Here is a 14,207-nt window from a genome sequence, read left to right as displayed (position 1 = left end):
CTACGAATTGTTTTAGACCTCATCAGGCAAAGAGAAGTAGTTCTAACAGGAAGAATGTGCAACCCTCTCCTGCACAAGGGCTGGAGTAATTTCATAGAGCTGTTGAATGTGTGTTTCTTCATGTTGAAGTGATCATGGAGAAGAGATATATTTTCATTGAGCAATGTTTGACTGTATTCGGTGTACTATGGTACAATTATGCCTGCAGCAAGGAGTCAGTATGCCATATAGCTCATGGTACTTTGAGCTAGTTCTTTTGAAGTTAAGATTAGTTCTAGGTAGTTGTTTAGGGACCTATTTATTGCCTGCTGGACTTTGAGGTTCTTTTTCTCATAGTTCACTAGTGAATTCACTTTCCATTTTGATCTTTCTTAATACAAAATTAATACTTATTACTTTTTTTTTTTTGTAAGTCCATGCCTGTATATTCAGGATCTATAAGTATTTTGCTGAAATACTACATTCCCAGCTTGAGAGGCTTGTATTAAATCTAAACCACGGTTTTTATGAAATTCCAAATGCCTGTTTCATAAGTCTAAAAATCTTTAAAAACTTTTTTAATGATCCTATTAAAACTTTTTTAATGCTCTTAATGATAATAATCTTTTAACTTTTTAATTTTATTGAATGAAAGCATTTCAAATTTACATTGTCAATTACATTGCAGACAAAATATAGAACAAAATATCTAATAGTTCTTATAATAACAGCCTGTTCACATTTTTCTTTTGAAAATTACAATTTAGTACCTTACTAAATTGAAAATTAGAAAAATATGTAGTTTTTCAACAACTTCACATGTAATTTTTTTTTTTTTAAATCAACTACTGGCAATTATAAATTATATGAAGCTGAAACTTATGGTAAAGTCAGAAATGCTGTAGTTTGGAAAATCATGCCTTCTTCTATAAACAAAATAATACTGGAATTGAATTTTCTTTCAAACACTGATTTCAATGATTCTTTCATCAGGTTTTCCTTCTCTATTTTGACTAAGGATCTTGGGAGCAGGAACCCTTTCAACATATGTTTGAGCAGTAGCCACCAAAATGAAACACACAGCTGACATGATATGCCTAGATATGTCTAGAACTAATACAGTTAGAAAGCCAACTTTTTTTATATATACACTATTAAATTAATACTATTAAGGAACTGGTATCTTATTCATTCAACAAAGTGTTCTCTGGACCAGAATTCTGTTATCTAGTCTTTTCTTAACACAGGAAATATTTTTTTCTGATAAGCTCACCCACACAAGCCAGCAGAAGCCAGCAAGAAAAGGCAGCTGTAGTCTCACAGAAGTCATGTAGAACACAGGCAGCTTAGAAAATCCTAGCTATGTAAACTTAGAGTTGGGGTCAGACTGTGTCTGTAAATATATCCAAGTGTTTCCAATTAAATCACTCCTTTAGAAGGCAGGGCATTTTACTAATTTACAGAATTATTGTTTTCTGGTAGGCTCTGCTTGGGGATTTGGGGAGAGTATCCTAATAGCATTTACCACTCTGTGGTGTTTAGATCCTTACAGTAAACACACATTCCTTCCAAAGCAAAACTCTAAACAGCCCCAACTACCTAAAAATCTCTTTATAATGTAGAGAGATGAGGTGTTTTCTGTCATTCCTTAAACAATCACCACAGCAACAGCAATATTTTTCAATGACAAATATGGTCAGCCAAAGGAACAATATGATATCCATATCATAAGCAGAAGAGTGAAACTGGCAGGTGACATACTGAATCTATTTCATTTTATTTGCCACTAAAATTCTTAGTAGTGTCAGGATTTTGCCAAGGCAAAAATATTTGGATGTTGTTATACAATCATCACTGGCTGACAGAATAGACATCTTAGCAATCATAGAATATTAGTCACATTTAGGAATTAAATAATTTATTATTATATTCATCCAATGCATGAAATAAGTATAAAATGCTGTACTGCCTACTTCCCAATTTAAAAAGTGCAGGTCAAATAAAATGTAACAAAATAAAGAACACAAGCCTCCCCAGAAGAGTGAGACATGGAAAAAATGAGGTTTGCATATTACAGTTAGTATTTTGGTTTATTATATTTAAAGTTCCCCTGGAGTATATTTTTTCTGTCTATTTTTCTCTGTCTAAAACAAATCAGTAACTACACTAAAGCATAATATTATTCTTAGATATGAACTCTCAATATTTTCTACTTTGCTTTGGTGAGGTGCTACCAGGACCACTGTGTCCAGCCCTGGTGTCTCCAATTTAAGAGGGACATGGAACTGTTGGAGAAAGTCCAGAGGAGGCCACAAAGCTGATAAGAGGGCCAGAGCTCCTCCCCTAAAAAGACAAGGTGAGAAAGTTTGGGCTGTTCAGCCTGGAGAAGAGCAGGTTGTGTGGAGACCTCAGGGCAACCTGCCAGTAACTGAAAGGGGGCTACAGGGAAGCTGGAGAGGGAGTCTTTATCAGGTACTGTAGAAGCAGGACAAGGAGTAATGGGAACAAACTGAAAGAGGGGAAATTTAGGTTATATATAAGGAATAAATTCTTCACTGTCAGGATGCTGGGACATTGAAACAGTTTGCCCAGGGAGATTGTGGATAACCCAACGCTGGAAGTGTTCAAAGCCAAGTTAGATAAGGCCATGAGCCTGGTCAAGTGGCAGGCATGGACTGGGGGACTGGGTGGGGTAGGGGGTGGGATTTGGACTAGATGATCTTTAAGGTTCCTTCTGATCCTTAGCATTCTATGACTGCTATAAATATTACTAAGATTAATATATTATTCCAGCCATTTGGAGGATGCTTCCTTTCTTTCTTCCAACCTTTTTTCTCCAGTGCTTTTTATTATTAATTCTCCCCACCAAGCTCCAAATCAGTGGTATCCTGTGGTCTTCTCACCAGCTCAACTCCTGTGCATGCTGTGGTCTACTGCAATGTTCCCCCCCAGTAACCCTCTATTGATTTTGCTCCTGGTCTAGGTCTAACCTTCAGGTCTCTTCTGCTTCACCTGCAGCCCCTGGACCTGTACTCCACGGTGCCCTGTTCCTGAAATGAGCACAGAGCAATCAGGAGAAGAGTGGGGAGTAGGTTTTTTGATCTCAAATTACATATGTTTATTACCAGCATGTTACACAGATTATCACAAAACCTGTAACAATTTTACGCCTCTGCTCCACCCTGATGATGCTTCATCTGGAGTCTGTGTTCAGTTCTGGGCCCCTCAAGTACAACAGAGACATGGAACTTCTGGAACAAGTCTAGTGGAGGGTAGCAAGGATGATCAAATGACCAGAGCATCTCTGTTATGAGTGCAGGCTGAGGAAACTGTGCCTGTTCAGCCTTTAGAGGAGACAACTGAGAAGGGACCTCATCCCTGTCTGTCAGTGCCTGCAGGGAGGTGTCAGAGCAGGGACCGGGCTCTGCTCAGTGGTGCCGAGCAATAGGACAGGAGGCAATGGGCAGTGAGTGGTGCACAGGAAGTTCCACCTGAATGTGAGGAAGGAATTTACTGTATGGGTGACTACACACCGGAGTAGGTTGCCCAGAGAGGTTGTAGAGCCTTCCTCACTGGAGATATTCAAGCACCATTGACATGCAATCCCGTGCTGTGTTCTCTGGGATGGCCCTGCTTGAGCAGGGAGGTTGGATCAGACTGTGGGTCCTTCCAACCTAACCTATTCTGTGGTTCTGTGGACATTATTTTTCATAAGACGAGGATCTTATAATTTGCTTTTGTGCTAATAAGTGTTCTTTTGATAACAGAATAATCTGAACCACATGCACTGGAAAGAAAATTTAATTAATCCCAGTTGTACAAAATTTCTAAAGATCTTCTGAGGGTCAACATATGATTTTTTAAGCTCCTAATCTTCAGAGGTTCAACATAGTAGTTTTTAAGCTCCTAGTTTTGGAAATACTGGATGCATATGACTGATAAGAAAAAAATTCTTTTTGGTGCAATGTCTCCATTGGAAATATTCATTCATCTAAAACAAAATATTTTGTGGAAAAAAGTAATTTTCAAAAAGCTTCTTGAGCATTATCAAACATTTTGTGGTAACACTTTCAAATTCAAACATTGCACATTCAGGACCAGAACACTCTGTTAGAAGTTCACAAGTTGATGCACAGTCATACTGACAAGCACTCATTTCAAATGAGAGAACCACGACTGATAAAGTGACTGAGCTGTATTTTACCAAAACCACATTTTCCAAGAACATTCTATTAGAAAAGATAACTTTCCAGGTCTTCCTTATGAAGTATGAGGGGGAAAAGGAAAAAAAAAAAAGAGAGGAAAACTTGGGAGGAAAACACTTTACTGGTGTTTTCATAATGTGCATATAATATGTGTGTAGAGAAAAAGAAACAAGCATATGCCTGAATTTCTCAGTTTCACACAGAATGCGTGATTTTGGAAGGACCCCCGGTGGGTCACCAGATCCAACCTCCCTGCTCAAGCAGGGCCATCCCAGTGCACATGGCACAGGGCTGGGCCCAGGTAGTTCTGGAACATCTCCGGTAAGGGAGACTCCACAACCTCTCTGATCAATCTGTCCCAGTGTGGGATCACTCTGACAGTAAAAGTGTTCTTCTTCATGTTCATGTGGAACTTCCTGTGAATTAGTTTTTGCCCTTACTTCTAATTCTAAAGTTAGAAGAAAATTATTTTTGAGTATTTTGGCATAGTCAAGTGCAAACCTATGATTCTTCCCCCACCACCCAACTTTTATGTTATATGTTTAAAGAATAAGTATCAGGAGCTAAAAGTAAAACATAAACAGGGCATGTGGGTGGGGTGGATGAACGAAATTTCATGTCCTGGCATTACTTAGATTTGGACTACATCTTTTCAGCAATGGAATTTCTTACTCAATCAAAGATTTAAGAGCCTATGGTTGTGTTTATTTTAATGGAAAAATAACCCACAGGGACTGAAAATATCCCATTATGAGCAGAGTAGTGGACCAGATCTGTAGTTAAGATTGAGAAAATATGAAATTTGGAAGAAAAGCATAACAGCAAAATTAATTTGGAATTTCCTGTTTAGTTGATAGCTTCCAAACTGGGAAATTTTTTCTTGAAAAGTTTCCTCATATTTGAAACATAGGCTTCTTTGATATGAAGATTGAGGTGATACTTTGTGACTGCATTTTTAAAACTCTAGTGACAATTTTTTAAACATTCTCTGCTGTCATTTCCATTTTCTCTTAAGCTCTGTATCTTTGTCCTAAAGACAACAGCATCATTAATGTCAGTTCTGATGCTACTTTTATTCAGATGATGCTGAAGAGACCTAAAGGAGCGTTCTGTATTCCAGCCAAGTATTGAATGAAGCATAGCATTCTTTTAACGCACATGTGTATTTGTTACAACACATGGAAGCAAAGCAGGTTCAAATATATAAATTAGCTGAGACTTATGTTAGGAAATAGAGCTTATGCCATCATCTGATATTTTCCACAGCAGGAATATGTTAACTCTGCCATTCTTGTAAGTGCATTAGTGAGTAAGAGCTAAGACCACATGGAAAAGAAGGACAACCAGTCTCTTCCAAAAGTCTGGCCCTCGAGTGTTAGGCTGCAGCTGAACTTTCTGAATTTTTTTGTTTGATTGTTTTGTTTTGGTTTTGTTTTGTTTTGTTTATTATTCGTATGTTTAATGAGTATATCAGGTAGAAAAGTTGGGCAGGAGAAAGGAGGACAGGGCAAGAGAAAAACTTCACAGCTGTGACTGAGCATATCCAGGCTGGTTGTGAGTGAGGCATCTGCTAATGTAGCAGTGAATCCATGGGAAGGTGAAGTTTAGCACACTCCAATGATTTGCTTACATTTTTGGGTAAATGTTCAGTTACAACAGCTTTCCAGCTGTGCTGCCTCAGCTGCACTGTTGGCGGTGTCTTGCTGGGAATTTTAAAGATAGTTCAAATAGACAAAAAATATCTGAAATATGAGGAAAAATCAGGATTTATTTGTCTCTGCTATGGCTTCTTCTATTACCAACTTTAGTCTCTGACTAATTTTTTAAAATTCCTTTAAGGCTATGTCTCAGATGGCAGGGGTGACTATGTGGCAGGGACGAGACTAATGAGACTAATGAGACTAACAACACTAATGCGTTGTGCTCCATAATATGATCTTGCTTTTATACTTTGATGTAAAAGATCACAGGTGATAGTAGCTGATCCTCTTCTGCTCTGTCCCATTCAACCATTAATCTTCAGACAGCACAACAATCTCTGTCCAGATTTGTCTGTATTCATCTGCTGCCATCAGTCATAATCCTGTGAAGGTATTGATAGATAAATTGGACTTGCAGAGTTTTTCTTGTACTTGGTGTTCCCCAGCTTTACATTTCAGACATAAGTATTTTCTGGAATAGTGTGCTCTTATGTTTTTTCTCCTTTTTTCTACACACATATTGTTGTCTTGGAGTTATGCACAAGATTTGAAAACTGGCTTTAATTTACTAGACCATCTTGTTAACTTGCATTCCTATCAGGATCTTTCATCTTTAAAGCAGATTGCTTCATCAAAACTATTCAGTAAAATTTTCAAAGACACTTAAATTAAATCAGGATGACAACTTATAATTCCTTCAGCCCCACAGAAAGCATAATAATATTGCTCCCCATTCTAATTTTGTGTTCAGAACTTTTTGTTGTACTTAATAGATCAGCTGAAGAGAAGTAATCGGAAAAACATAGCTCCTATAGCAGATCCAAGAGGAATGAAACAAGATGATCTTAAGTCTGAAAACAGTAATTATAGCCAGGGTGGATTTTCAACACATGTAATTCAACATTTGTACAGAAAGGGGTAAAAACAAATTGGTCGGTCTAGATCAACAGGAAGGTTGCTCACATGTTAAAGTGGGGATGATATATGTGAGTAAGGACTAGTAGCCCAAATCTGTGGCAAAGATCAACAATATAAAAGCACAGAGTTTATGAAATAAAGACTACAATCTATGTCTCTCTAAACAATAAAATCCACCCATGCTTAACTAGTGTACAGTAAGAGTATAATAAATACAAAACACATCTTCATATTAGTTTGGATGGAAGAAATCCTTACCCAGATTTTAGAGGCAAAATCTAATGTACTGTACTTCTAATTGTATAATACCTATTTTATTCCATGTGTTTTCTGCTTTATTTGATACACTCAGGTTTCAAAGCGATTCATTAAAACATTAATAGAGACAACAATGTTATAATTTACTGGCTTTGTAGAACAGCAAATAGAACATTAAATTCTGGTATCTTGGTGGATGACCGAATATGACCCAGCCACGAGCACTCACAGCCCAGAGAGCCAAACGTGTCCTGGGCTGCATCAAGAGCCCCGTGGGCAGCAGGGGAGGGAGGGGATTCTGCCCCTCTGCTCTGCTCTGCTGAGACCCACCTGGAGCACTGCACCCAGCCCTGGGCTCCCAGCACACGGAGAACAGGGATCTGCTGGAGCCAGTCCAGAGGAGGCCATGATCAGAGAGGGCTGGAGCACCTTTCCTATAAGAACAGACTGAGAGACCCTGGAGAAGAGAAGGTATCTTATAATACCTTCCAGTACACAAAGGGAGCTTCAGAAAATATGGGAAAGACTCTATCAAGAAGTGTAGTGATGGGATGAGAGGTAGCCATTTTAGACAGAAAGACAGTAGATTTATATTTGATTTTAGAAACAAATTATATATTGTGAGGGTGATAAGGCATGGGAACAAGTTGCCTGGAGAATTTATGGATACCTCATCCATATAAGTGTTCAAGGCCAGGCTGAATGTGGCCCATAGCAGCATGATCTAGTGGAAGGTGTCCCTGCCATCCACTGGTTGGAAAATTAGAAGAGAGGTTGGAAGAAGATGATCTTTAAGGTCACTTTCAATCCAAACCACTTTATGATTCTGTGATAAATGCCTGGGTAAATGAGACTAAAGTTTTGTATGGCAATTTTGCTTATGTGAAAACTGAAAAGGACTTATTTACTACACACTGTGTTGTAGAAGATGGAAACCCCTTATTGTGAATTCATTCTGCTAGAAGAAAAATGGATATACTTATATTGTTACAGCTTCAAGTTAGCTTCTTAGGTTTAAAGATTCATGAGTCCGGCTATAACTCACATTTACATTCTATACTTCAAGAAGAATGGATTTTAACTTTTCATGACAGTCTTGAGGAGTGCAGTAATGCACTGTATTTATATAGGAGGAAATAAAATAGAAAATACATATCATAATATGCCTTTATTACATTACCACTCAAAAAAAAAAAAAAAAAAAAAGGCACTAAGAGGTAGTTTTTGGGAGATATCAGCTCAATTTTGTGTAACAGAATATTGGAATAATTTTTAAAAGATAAGTCCATCTTTCTTATGAACCTTTGTTTTACCACAGTTAAAGTAATTCTGAATTTGCTATGCACATGTGATCTGCCTCTCCGTTCCCTGAAAGAACTTGTATTCATTCAGAGGAGATGCTGTTTCATGAAGGATTACTCCTTGTCTCCCAATATGATACTGAAAGAAATGTCTTGAGATATTGCACATAAAGTTTTAACAAACAGGCAGACTACCTGTGATAAATTGTTTTATTGTCTAAGGAAAAACATTAAGTAATTTGATCTTGCTTACCCTTCAGCGGAAAAAGCTGGCAAAAAGCTGAGGCATATGCCAGTATGTGCTTTGCAACACATGTCAGAGGATAATTTATCAAGCAGGTACATGTTCAAGATTCTAAGCCCTGTCACTTGCAGAGGGGATAATGGGTTCTCGTATCTTTTGGACTGTGTCAGAGGAAAGTGGGCTGGGTGAGGTGGTGCAACAGAGTGTTCCAACAGCTATTTACAGCTGTTGTCATGCCACTATCTCTTGATCTGAATGCTGCTAAAATGAATCAGAGTCCTCTATACATAATTCACTGTCATTGGCATTGCTGCCTGTCTTAATTCTACCAAGACAGAATATTAAATTAAGAAATACAGAATAAAACTACCTCAGAGATCAGACATAACTTTATGAACCTGAGAATTGATATCCAGCAGTATAATTTCCAGTTACACCAGAAAGTAATAGCAAAAATTTCTGCAAAAGCCACCTCAGGTAATAGAAGTCATTGTTTGGTACATTATGGAAAAGAGTTCTATTTCTACCTAGGAAAATTCCTTATATTTATTCTCCTGGAAATTTAACTCCTTTCAGTTAAGGACAAGCTTAAGCTTCACACTATTTTCTACAGCAAACAAAGTTTGTATACAGTCATATATACCAAGCTCTGCAAGTAAAAAAAAATTAGTATTTATTTAGTCCTTCCTGAAACTATGAAGAAGATTTTCTCCTGTCTGTAGATTTTGTTTTTGTCTGAAACATTACAGGTCTGTCTGCATTACTATTTATTAGTACAGTATGTTCTCTGCTTCTACTACTGTGTCAGAGGTATATGGCATTGACTTGGTGCCTTAAGCAAACAAAAGAGTAAAAGAATAATCAGATAGTCGATAAAAAGATTTTCAGTTAGAGTAGACTTTGACTTTTGTAATTCTTTGCAAATACCAGTTCATTTAAGGTTACCTTGTTTGTACAAAGTGAGAACTTGTGATGAGGCTTCAGATCCCACCTGTTCATTGATAGGGTGGATCTCACTAACAATTTAATATGACTGAAATTATGAAAACCTTCAATGCTACAATAGAATTCTAGTCAATATTAAATTTCATAACCAACTTACCTCTTGGTATTCAAAGGAGCACAAGCTATGCTAAAAGAATCACTCTTATCATGGTTGCTGTTTCTTTACATGAAAGCTACTGTATGTCCCCATTAAAATAAGTATGAAAATAAAGTCATGGAGATCTGCAGCTGTAAAGACATCCTTTTCATATCAGCTGACCTTTATGAGCTTGAAGCATATCTAAGTTTTCTCTATCAGTGCCAAATCATCCTCTTGTTTTAGAATCATTACTATTCTAAGATATCATTATCCTGAAACATCATGAAAGGACTTTGGGTGGCCTCCAATAGTAATCAATACTATTTCACTACAGGCCTGACAAAAGCAATTTTCTTGATTAACAACTTAATCAAAGCCTGTATCCTCCAGGTGTAGTCAGTCAAGGAATCAGAACTGACAAATCTTTCTGTTCTGAAATGCTGAGAGAAATACAAATTCATCTGAACATAAAAATAAAACTGTGATAAACAATATCCTTCAGAGGGTTCCTCATTCTCACCAGTGGAGACAGGGAACAGGTATTTTTATCAGGCAGAAGAGAGATCAGAAAAGCTCCAAGAGACACTTTAGACACTTTAGCCAAACCAAGATCAAGAGGAATTCATAGCCAAAGACAAACACCTGGATAGGCACAGGGCAGGAAAGTATCCAATGGGACAACAAAACAAATAGATTTCAGCAGGTGACAGGAACAGAGTGAACAACCAAGTACAACAGCAGTGAGGGAAATAGGTCAGGCACCAGGAATGAGGAAACCAAGGCAGCAGCAGGGTCAAGACTGAAATGGGGGTTGTCAAAGGAGTTACACACAGATGAGTGGACATCAGACACTCCAGGACATGAGACTTGCCTACACCCAAGGTCACATGAGGAGGAAAAAACAAGTTGTACAATCCCAACATATACCTTGTTGTGTTTACAACAAACCTTCAGACAGCCTCCTAGGACCACCTGCATCAGCAGCAACATTACACAACTGTTGGAATAACAGGTTGTGGGCAGGTGCAGGTCTCACATCCTTGGCAAACATAGGAGAGGCTTCCAGTAATCGCAGGACTGCTTGCAAATCACATTGTAGTCTTATAACATGCACAGAGGTTTGGATTGTTCCCATCCACTTTCCCACGACCATTAACGGACACAGAGATCCAGCATTTAAAGCACATGCTATAAAGAACCTGGTCTCCAAGGATAGCTTTATTCCAAACATGGATTTAACCATGGTGATCATGAGGAGGGCTGAACAGTCACAGATGTAAGTAATGCCATCTGAAAAAAAAAAACAAACCAAACCAAAAAAAACCACAAACAAACACCCCCTGCCCTGCCCCCCCCCCCCCCCCAAAAAAACCCTCACCAAAAATTTGTAAGTCTGGACTTAAACTGGACATTTTAAATGTTATATACAGTATCCAGAACTACACAGGGTTCCAGAAGGTTGTCCAGCTAATTTTATGGAATTCTCTACAATACACTATTGATATATTTCAATAGTAGAGATTTTTAAATTTAACTCTGCTGTATTTTAAATCCCAGGTTGCATAAATTTATGTGATAAAAACTAAGGAAAACAGAAAATGTAAGATGCAACAGAAAAATTCTTGATGATGTCCTTGGAGTACTGAAACTCTGATGGAATTAATTAGGAAGGTGAAAGATTTCTGATCCTCTGAAGAAATACCTGGGTTTACTCATTTACAGATACCAATTAAAGTCTTGGATGTCAGCCCCTTGTCCTGCTGCTCAGTGCTGAACTGTGAACTGATAAATAAACATATATTTTTTAGATGCAAATCCTATTTTTGGTTAGATTTTGAAAATTATGCTAGAATACTTATACCAATTTGATACTTTAGTTATGGAGGCAATATTTCTTAATAATTAGAATGCAGTGTAAATATACTCTACCCTGTTTGTACAATCTGATTTTCCAAAGGACATGGCCTACACATTCTTATTTCACATCTTCATCCCAGTTCATGTAAAGAACAACCTGCGTGGTATTACTGACACAAACAAAATCAGCTCATGTTATGATAGTTTAAAAATAGACCTTATTTCAACCTTTCAATACGTAAAGCTTTAACAGCAAGGTAAGATACAGACTTTTTAATAGGGCCTGCAGTGATAGGACAAGGGGTAAAGGTTTTAAACTAAAAGAGGGCAGTTTAGGCTAGATATAAGGAAGAATTTTTTGAGAGTCAGGATAGCAAAACAGTTAGGATGGAAGAGGTTTCTCAGGGAAATTGTGAATGACTGATTCCTGAAAACATTCAAGGCCAGGTTGGACAGGGCTCTGCGCAATCTGGTCTAGTTGAAGATATCTGGGCTGATGGCCAGGAGGTTGGACTACAGGACCTTTTCAAGTCCTTTCCAACCCAAACCATATCATGCTATCATTCTTTAATTCATTAACAATAGTTTTTCTTAAAAAATAAAAATAAGAACAAGGTTTTACCATAACACAGAGGTACTCATGATACCTGAATGAGATGAAAGCAGCCTAAGAAAATTAAACGACCTTTATTCCTAAGCATATTGCTCACAGTACATGACACTGCATTGTGAAATGAAAATGTACCTGAAAATTTCTGTTAGTTTTTGATTCCGGCATTTTAAATAATTGTATGAGGGAATTCTATTTTTTTTTTTCCCCAAATACTTACCTGTGGAGCTACCTACCACTCAAGTAAACAAACATCAAGTAGAGCTGTTATGTAGAAGTAACCTGGGGGTCCTGGTTGACAGCAATTTGAACATGAGCCAGCAGTGCCCTGGCAGTCAGGAGGGCCAACCCTGTCCTGGAGTCATCAGTCACAGCATCAACAGCCAGGACGGGAGGGGATTGTCCTGCTCTGCTCTGCACTGGGGCAGCCTCACCTCGAGTGCTGGGGCAGTTTTGGGTGCCAAAAATACCCTCAAAACATTTAACTTTAGAGTGTAAAAAAGATCAGTGAAATTTGCCAGCTAGAGAATAATACAGATTTTGTTCTTCCCATTTGAAAGCATGGTTATCATCAGAGTAGTATTCCATATTTTTATAAGGCCATATCTGAAGCTTTTTCTGTAGGAAACAAACACACTTGAAAATAAAAATATTTGGGTAACTTTAAGGCAGCAAGGCTCACAAAACCAATGGAAAACCAGAGATAATAATTCTCCCAGGAACTACAGAAATATAAATGTGCATTTTAAAAGGTTAAGTCTAGTATGCCTCTCAGTTTCAGACTGTTGAGCTGGCACCCTGAAAACAACTAACCTTCCAAGAACACTAAAGCACACATTTAGAAATGCTCGGAAAGGCAAAAATTTGCCATTCTAGGAACAGAGGCCTTGAAACTCAGTTTTGTGCATATTGATTTGTCCACCTCTGTGGAGTTCCATGCAGCTGAAGTCACAGATGAAATGATACTTTGACAACAGAGCTGAAGAGGCAGTAAGAAAATCTTGACCCGCCCTGGAAAGAAAGACCTGTGATGCCCCTTTGAACTTGCACAGAGACAGTTCCCCTGTGTGCTGAGCCTGCAACAGAAAAAAAAAAATAAATCTCCTGTTGACATTAAATTGAAATGAAGAATTATCTAAAGTGCAAATCACCATTCATTTGTACCTGTAATAAAATTACATGACAGGACCTTTATAAGTCCATTGCCCAAGAACTTCAAAGATTATGTTAATATATAGACCTCCTCTTCCTTTTAGAAGTGGATTTTTCAATGACCTTTTAGTATGGCGAATCTTCATAAATTCATCTTGAGTGATAGTGACTGGTGAAAAAGAAAGAGTTCATAGACTTTACATAAAGCAAGACCCATCACATTTCTTCATTTGACGTAGTTGATTAAATTAATGTGCAAACATAATCCCTGGAGAAATAAAATAGTTTACTTTTGGTATTTGCTGGTATATCCTTTTAATTTAAATTTAATTATTCTTCTTGTGAGGATTTTCAACTTATTCATCCACAATTTATGCAAATACTTTTGTGTTGTAGTTTGTATTCCTTTTGCTCTCTTGTGAATAATCAGAGATTTCCAATAGACTGAGGGAGTAGGTGACCCAAGAAAAAGAGCAATTTATTTCTAAGGATGCTATGAATTGATCATTACAAAAACTTCCTTATTGTTTGATATATCTCCTTATTTGCAAAGGAAGGAGAGTAATGCAGAACAGTCAGAGAACACAAGAAACTCCTACTGGCATGAAATGGAGCAATCAGACAGCAACACTTTTCTCACTGATTCCCCAGCAAAACCCATACAAGCATTTTTATACCTGAGCCAGAAGTTTTTCTACACTTTTTGTGAGAAGAAATATCATCTTCTCACTCCTGTCACTAGCCTTCATTAAATAGTTAGCAACTGTTAGCAGCTATTCTTGAACATCCTTTAAACTTTACTACTTTACAACATTTGTTTTAAAACGCACATGTTCTGAAACTGGGATTGTAAACATCAGGCTATTAAAGTGTAGCCATTAACAGCAAAAATTAATTAT

This window comes from Taeniopygia guttata, chromosome Z (assembly GCF_048771995.1).
Source record: "Taeniopygia guttata chromosome Z, bTaeGut7.mat, whole genome shotgun sequence".
NCBI classification, from domain to species: domain Eukaryota; kingdom Metazoa; phylum Chordata; class Aves; order Passeriformes; family Estrildidae; genus Taeniopygia; species Taeniopygia guttata.
This window is presented reverse-complemented; position numbering follows the sequence as displayed.